Source organism: Ictalurus furcatus, chromosome 5, assembly GCF_023375685.1.
Source record: "Ictalurus furcatus strain D&B chromosome 5, Billie_1.0, whole genome shotgun sequence".
Taxonomy (NCBI): Eukaryota; Metazoa; Chordata; class Actinopteri; order Siluriformes; family Ictaluridae; genus Ictalurus; species Ictalurus furcatus.
In genome coordinates this window covers 28,566,161-28,574,946 of record NC_071259.1, presented here as the reverse complement: position 1 = coordinate 28,574,946, position 8,786 = coordinate 28,566,161, and the positions used below count along the sequence as shown (strand labels likewise).

At 40.8% G+C, this 8,786-nt stretch overlaps 1 long non-coding RNA gene across 1 annotated transcript; it reads right to left on the bottom strand.

Moving 5' to 3' along the window:
* Positions 1–796: 796 nt before the first annotated feature.
* On the bottom strand, positions 797–2,728 carry LOC128607258 (uncharacterized). Its single transcript, XR_008385845.1, has 3 exons — positions 2,322–2,728; positions 2,085–2,159; positions 797–1,686 (listed from the first exon to the last, which is right to left on the bottom strand). It is a non-coding gene; the product is annotated as an uncharacterized LOC128607258 (long non-coding RNA).
* Positions 2,729–8,786: the final 6,058 nt, after the last annotated feature.

Genomic DNA, 8,786 nt, shown 5'->3' with positions numbered 1-8,786 from the left:
AGTGTGTAGAACTGGACCAACACACACAATTGTATAGAATGTCTTTGTGAGCTGTAACATTATAATTTCCCTTCATTGGAACTAAGAGGCTCAATCCTGTTCCAGCATGATGATGCCCCTGTGCACAAAGCGAGCTCCATGAAGACATGGTATGCCAAGGTTGGAGTGGAAGAACTCGAGTGGCCTACACAGAGCCCTGACCTCAACCCCACTGAACACCTTTGGGATGAACTGGAACGCTGACTGCACCCCAGGCCTCCTCACCTGACATCAGTACCTGACCTCACTAATGCTCTTGTGGCTGAATGAACAAAAATCCCCACAGCCACGCTCCAAAATCTAATGAAACCCTTCCCAGAAGAGTGGAGGTACTTATAACAGAAAGGGGGGACTAAATCTGGAATGACATGTTCAACAAGCACAAATGGTTATGATGGTCAGGTGTCCACAAACGTCTAGATGTTGGAGTCTAATGTATAAGGGTGTAATATACTGGTATGGTGGTCTACCATGATGAATAAACAGATGCACCATTCATGTCAGTTTATACCGCAGTGATGCTGAAATCTAGATTCTGATTGGTCAGAAGTTTTTTTTTTGTAACAGCAGCTCTGACAATAGTGCAGACTGTAAGGCAAATCATAGGTTTATATTAATGCACTCATGATATGATATGTTATCATTTCCACAGTAACGACTCATTGACAGGGACTTTAATGCCGATGATGCACATAATCTAAGCCTAATAATAAACAGATTACAAAACACTAATCCATCAATTTTCAACACTGCTTATCCTACACAGGGTTGCAGGGGAACCTGGAGCCTATCCCAGGGAACTCGGGGCACAAGACAGAGGACACCCTGGATGGGGTACCAACCCATGGCAGAGCACATTCACACACGATGAACAATATGGAAATGCTAATCAGCCTGCAATACATGTCTTTGGACTGGAGGAGGAAATCACCCAAGCTTGGGGAGAACATGCTCGCTGTGCAGACACAGGGCGGAGGCAGGGCGGAGGCAGGATTCGAACCCCCAACCCTGGAGGTGCAAGGCAAGTGTGCTAACCACTAAGCCACTGTACCACCAAACAGATTACAAAACATAATAAATAAAAAAATCTAAGCACGAATATGGTTACATTTGGAAAAGTTTATTTAACATTTTTGGAAGGAGTCTCCAGTGTTAGCGCTTTGTAACAGTCTATAACAGTCATATAAACACTCTGGGTGTTAATTCAACACTAGGGATTTTACTGTGTACCCGTTATAGCTGCTACAATGTAAGTGAATACAGGGATTTACTTGTTTCACACCATTAAACGTAACTATAAACAGACAAAACATAGGCGTCGTTCTTTAGTAAATAAAATAAGAATAAAAAATGCTACCATTGGCAAATTGCTGTAGTTTATAAAGATTAATAAAACACTGCACTTTGCAATAGGCTGGATCATACCACCCTGCTGTTGATTATTTTCCTAAAACAGCACACCTTGTAGCATTCTAATGAAGATGAGTCGCTAATAGTGGTGGCCTGGCTGTCTTCATCAGCATGTCTCTCTTTCCTGTCTCTCTACTCTCCCACTAGCATCCTCCCCACTTCCTCTCTCTCTCTCTCTCCCTCAGGGTCTGGCCTGCTGGATCCTCAAGTCGGGCATTGAGCATCAGTGTCACTTTCCTTTGACAGCAGGCCAAGAGGATGACAGGCATGAGTAACGCATTTTCACTCTGAGTTTAATACTTGGTGACATATATCACAGCATGTACACACACACACACACACACACACACACATCCAGTCTCATGTACCTAAATGGAAACCAACCCCCTTCTGCCCACATGCATACATTAATAGAGACACAACCATGTAGTCTTAGTGAGCCCTGTAGGTTGGGTAATTGAGGATAGATTTATAGGGCTTGTATGGTAATGTTAAAGTCTGTATACAAATAACAAACACAGATGGTGATTAATGACCACAAAGCTAGTGCATTCTGAAGTGTTCTTCATGTGGTTCCACGTCGGACTGTGTGAGTTGATTTTTGAGAGAATCAATACTTAAAAAAAAACACCAACCTGGTCAACCATTACCGTTTACAATCCGCTGAGAATTCATCAGTTGTGGCCTTCAGATTCACTCTTCTTTTAGTGCTGAAAATGAACACATTTCAGATGCCAAGGTGATGACAGGAATGGCAAAGAAAACAATCACAGCAGTGTAAACATTGCCAAAGGCAGCCGAGAACAAATTATAATCAGCAATGAGAATCACAACTTTCAGTCTTCTTTCTGATGACTTTTTGTTTTCCTTACACTCCACTTTAGCTTGTTTTGAAAGACGTGCCGTTGATTTTGAATTCAACAGCACCGACGATAGCCTACATTCCGTACAGGACAACAGTGAGTATGTTTATATTCATGAGGGTTTTGTCTTTTGCTGAATGCCAACACGGTGTTTGAGTCAGCCTACACAGCAAGGCAGTGAAATGAACATAATTAGTCAAAGATTATTTCCCATTGGCGGTTTTGTACACAACATAAAGTATATAAGACTGTGTATGCCATGTAGTAGTAACAATGTAGTAATGAACACCATTTTATACCATAGGTTTTATATCACATGTTTATGTTTATGCGCTCTTTGTTATGTTGTCATAGTAACAGTTCATTCGCAGGGACCTGAGGATGCTCCACTTAAACAGATTTTAAAACTGTGTACGTTTTCTGTGAGGAGACCTTTACATTAACATTTACGTTAACACCAATTATGTTCTATCCTACAGGCTAGAACACTTGATAATTAATCAACATGATTGACAGGTAACTACAGACGCTTCCTTGTCCCAATTGGCTTGATGTCAGTGGCTCAAACATTTGGTTCATCTCTTGTTTAGAGTTACAGAGCAAGGGACTCAGCCTCCATCACTTCTGCAGATATTACAAATGATGTTTTGCCTCAAAATCACAGAGCACACCTTTAAGATCCAATTATTTGCATTTAAATGAGTCTTACATCCTCTAAACGCAACCTTAAGGGTATTACCAGAGTGATAAGCATTCCTCCTCAGAAATTTACAAGAAATATGTTTTGGGTTTTTTTTTTCACACTCAGACCTCCATCCATCCATCTTCTATACCGCTTATCCTTTTCAGGGTCACGGGGAACCTGGAGCCTATCCCAGGGAGCATCGGGCACAAGGCAGGGTACACCCTGGACAGGGTGCCAATCCATCGCAGGGCACAATCACACACACAATCACACATCCATTCATACACTATGGACACTTTAGACACACCAATCAGCCTACCATGCATGTCTTTGGACTGGGGGAGGAAACCGGAGTACCCAGAGGAAACCGGCAACATGCAAACGCCGCACACACAGGGAATCGAAGGGTGGGAATCGAACCCCTGACCCTGGAGGTGTGAGGTGAACATGCTAACCACTAAGCCACCGTGCGCCCGCACGCAGATCTCTCATCATGAAAATGTATTAATAAAAGGTTCCTGCTTTTGTACTTCCTTGAAACTGTTATATAATTGTAGCTATTAAAAAAAAAAATCTCCTACAGGGTTGAACAGAAAAACCCATGAGCCAGTAAATCACTTTTGGATCACAAGTTTGCGATGACATGATTCAAAGGAAATGACACACTTGTGTTTGAAACCTTCTCTCCTCAAGAGCAAGTGCTGCATGGAGTCCAGGTGTGAGATTGGTTATTTCAAAGTAGAATAGAAAAGAAAAATAGTCAGCACTAAATGTCTGTCCATTCAGGCTTATAATGACTATCCCTTATCATGTTTAGTGTTTCAGACTACGTCGGAGCACTTTGCCTGGGAAACAGCGAGCGAGATAATGTAGGGGTGAGTGCCGTGGCTAAACAATGACGAGCCGGAAAAGCTCTCATGTGTTTAATTTCCCCGTGAATCCAAATTAATAAGCAAATAAATCCATGCATAAATAATCTAGGAGATAAATAGACAGGCCGGCAGCACAGCAGAGTCTGCAGCACAATGGCGTCTCATTTCGGAAGCACAACACTGACAGGAAGGGATGGGTGGGTTTTTTTGTTTGACTGTTTGTTTGGTTGGTTGTTTTTTTTTTTTTTTTTGTTTTGGGGGGGGTGATACATCAGAAAGACAGGAAGAAAGACAGAGGTGAAGCTGGGGAGAACTTTGCAGGACTGCACTATAGCTCTCATCGGGTCCATCTCTGCACGTAATTGATGCTAATGACTCTGCTTGTTGCTCCCTGAGTTTACTTCCACCCATCATACAAAGCACACAGTGCACAGGCTAATGGCACTGTAAGAGTAATTAAAATATGCCTGAGCGTGTACGTTGTGCATGCGTCAAAAGAAAAGAACAAGACCTTACTGTCCAACAGATGAACCATGAACAAGTCTGGGAACTTTTTGAGAGTCAGAGCACGGCTGGCAGGAAGCAAACAGGTCAATAAGAGCAAATAAAGAACCTGGTAGGGGAGAGCGTGCACATTACCAAACGCCATTTACACACCTGTCATTCTGCCAGTGCTCAATAACTCGACTCGTAAATAGTGAGAATAAAACAATAAAACTGCTGATACGTTCACATTTTGGCAGCATGGAAATCATTTAATCATGCTGTGAAGTCCAAGTAGCTTGTATAAGTATGCCATGAAGCCATGTGAAATCTTTAGCAAGTCTAACGTTAATAAAAATATGAATGGACTAAGAACTGTAAGGATATGAGCTGATATGAGATGCAATCTCCATAATGTTCCTGTCATCATACCATATTCTGTCATTTTTCTTTCCTGGTTTTCGCACAGAACCATTTCTAGATGGGATTGATATTTCCTATAATATAATCCACAATATACATCCAACCATCCATACCGCTTTTCCTACACAACGTCGCAGGGAGCCTTGAGCTTATCCTGGGGGCACAAGGCAGGGGATACCCTGGATGGGGTGCCAACCCATCGCAGGGCACAATCACAGGACCATGGACAATTTGGAAATGCCAGTCAGACTATTTCAATTTCCATTTCAATTTCAATTTTTATTTGTATAGTGCTTTTTACAATGGTCATTGTCTCAAAGCAGCTTTACAGAAATATATAAACACAGGATACAGATTTTAAGTGTGTGGATTAATCCCAATTGAGCAAGCCAGTGGCGACGGTGGCAAGGAAAAACTCCCTAAGATGATATGAGGAAGAAACCATATGGTTTCTACAACGCATGTCTTTGGACTTGGAGAGGAACCCCCCGAAGCATGGGGCAAACATGCAGACTCTACAAACACAGGGCAGAGGTGGGTTTCAAACCCCCAACCATGTGGTTGTGCAGCAAATGTGCTAACCACTAAACCATCATGCCCCCACATAATACACATTAATACTGTATACATTGTTTCTATCATAACGAATTACACAGGGACCTGTATGCTGGACAGTCATATAAACAGAATCGTTGCAATGTTTATTTAACATTCATGGAAGGAGTCTCCGGTGTCAGTGCTTCGTAACAGTCAGAGGTAACTTTATTTTCTCAGGCGTGAGAAAGACTTCAGGACATGACAAGCTGTATTTGTCATCTGATTAACTTCAAGAGAGAAAAAAATAGAGGGACTGCTAAGGGAATGACTGCTTATAGCTACTACATAAAGAATTAACTTGTTCCGCAGACTTTCCACAGCATTAATTGTAACTCGAAATGGATAAAAAAGTCATCGACAAAAAAACATCAGTCTTTAAAAAATAAATATTGTAATCTTTGGCAAACTGCTGTAGTACAGTATAAGAGGAATAATAATAACAATACTCTACAGGGTTTAACTGAGGGGGAAAAAAAAAGTACAAGTGCATCATTTTTGGCTCACACATTTGAGACTTCAAGGAAATGATACACTAGTGTTTGAAACATAACAATGTCTCTTCAATAGAAGGTGCTCCGAGAAGTCCAGGTGCTCGATTTGTTACTTTAATGTAGAATAGTACTGTAGGAAACATTACTACATGTAGGTTTATTAAGCCTTGTAATAATGTTTTGAAGATGTTTGAAAGAACCTCCCCTCAAGAATAGGTAGTTGTTGGAGTCCAAATTTGACCAAGGCCATAGCACTGTCCAGACTCTTATCCTAAACTGTGAAGTAGTTTGACCCTTTGAGATTGCAGCTTGACAGACTTGGTAGAAATGCACTGCATCCGATAGCATCACTGTTACGTTCTCCTGGTGGTAAAGAGAGCATTTGCATTCTAAGGTGTTCCTACTTCAGGCCCTTAGGTCACATTCCCACAAGGCAAGTAGACTCCAGGCCAGAGACAGGGTCACCCTCATTAATCACATCAGCATCTCACATCAACATCAACATCTCTCTCTCTCTCTCTCTCTCTCTTTCTCTCTCGCTCTCTCATTTCCTTTTCACTTCACTTACACAGCTCATCATTGATTGAGAGCAGTGGTTAATTCCCTGGTGGAGCAAAAGGAACACATGAAAGCACACCTTTAACTTGTTTCTAATCGGCCACCATGTGACCTAGCGGCATGATAAGAGTGAATGTCTTCCTGAAGATGTGCCTACGGTTCTTCTTCCCGACTTATATCAGCCACAAAATCGTTAAGGAGTTTATTATACGTATGTCACCGCTGCATTCTCAATGACTGACAAAGAGGATCACAGGCTTTCTCGGCAGAAGTATGATCTGATTAAGAGCGGATTTTTACGGGTGAATGTAATGAATGTTTTTGGTTGGCCTGTTCAACCGAACATTTCCGACATTTCGTTTTTTCTGACTATAATCCTTTGTATCCAGGAAGTCAGGAATGTTTCTGTAATGCCTCTCTGATGCTACGCGTTTTCTCATGCATCCACAAACAGCTCCTTTCTGAAGTGATTCAAGCAACTGTTCTGTCCTGTGAAATTACATTTACATTACATTTATGGCATTTGGCAGACACCCTTATCCAGAGCGACTTACAGTTCTCATTTATACAACTGAGCAATTGAGGATTAAGGGTCTTGCTCAAGGCCCCAACAATGGTACCTTGGCAGTGCTGAGACTTGAACTCCTGACCTTCTGATCAGTAACACAGAGCCTTTAACGACTGAGACACCACTACATTACACTGTATGTAGTTAACCAAATAGGACTGACCTGTCTCAGATCACATTCTTGTGTACTGTTCTAGATTATTTTTGTGTCCAGTGTGTTTACAATGAGAAAAGAAGAAATGCATCCTGCTAAAAAAAGACCAGTTGATGGGTGAAACCCAGTAAACCCAGTAAACAAGGTGTGATGTGATGGACGCTTTTGCACTTTTGCCAATGCGTCTCTGTCTCAAAACTTGCACCGCCTTGAAGTGGATTGTTTTCTTATAACATCACATCCCAAAGTGTTTTATTCCTCATGTACAACAGCAATTTTGCCAATGATTGTTTTATTGTGTTACTTCTTATACATTTATACTGTAGGTACCTTTAATGTTGTGCAATGTCTGCTAAACAAGTTAGATCCTATTATCACCGATTTTATAGCAGCTATAAACAGTAGTTCCCTCACCAGCCTCGCTTTTGTTTTCTCTCTTTAAGTTAATAAGACTGAAAACGCAGCTTGTCTTGTTACCAAGAAACCAGAAAAGACAGTCCTCCATCCTGAAGCGTTTTCTACATTATGTCGGAACAGCTTTACCTCAGAATGACTCCATAAATGTTACACAGAATGTCTTCTCAGAAAGCTTTATCATATCAATAATTGCACACATTTTTTTAAATCCGTCCACAATACAAGTCCCTGTGTAAGTTGTTACTATAGAAACAAGAGCATATTGGAACAAGCGCATGAATACTATAGAAACATGTGATTTGATATAAGACTGGAACTATTGTCAGCTGTTGTTTTAGGAATTTAAACAAAAACCTCTGACCAATGATAATAAAGAATTCAACCGTGCTTTATAATAATAATAAGAAGAACAATAAGAGGAGGACAAAGGTGCAAGACATAAGACTGATTACTTAGAGATTTACAGCACAGCACCTACACTTATATTTACACCACACGAGAAGATTTGTTAGACAGTTAGTAAAAAGATGCTCCGTGTCCAAAATCCCACACCACTCAATAATCCCTGCAAACTGACCACAATGTTTCAACACTTACCAGTCCCTCCAGGATTTTGCGATCGCAGAAAAGAATTAAAAACCAAGCTAACGCTGGAATATTTGGAGGAGCTTGCAATTTTTCAAAATTATCACAGATTGTCTGCAGATTTGAACCAAGACGTGTCATGTGACATCATCACAGCGCGTGTTCAGCCAAAGCCCTCTTCAATTCACATGCATAGAACATGAGTACAGCTAAAACACCTCATTTACCAACAAACATCACTGCAAAAGACTGTGCAAAACAGTTTTCTGTAAAATATATATATATTTTTTTTTTTTTTTTTTTTAAAGCACAAAAAACACAACAACAAAAAAAAGCCACAGCAAAATCAAACATTTTTGGCCTCAACAAAACACAAAAATCACCAAAAAAAAAAAAAACCTCTGCAAAATCCTGTACAGACTGGCTTACTAACTGCAATGCATTTTGGGATTTCAGGAGTGAGCTTGACATCCTCCCCACCATGCTTTCAACATGATTGATAAAATGGCAAAACTTCCAAATATGGTATCAGACCTACAAGCTGTCACAGTACCTACAGTATATGTTTGCGTTCTTTTTTTCTTCTGCTCCCACACACCTGATTATTGTTTTCACCTGTTTCTCGTGTCTCGTCAGTGTTT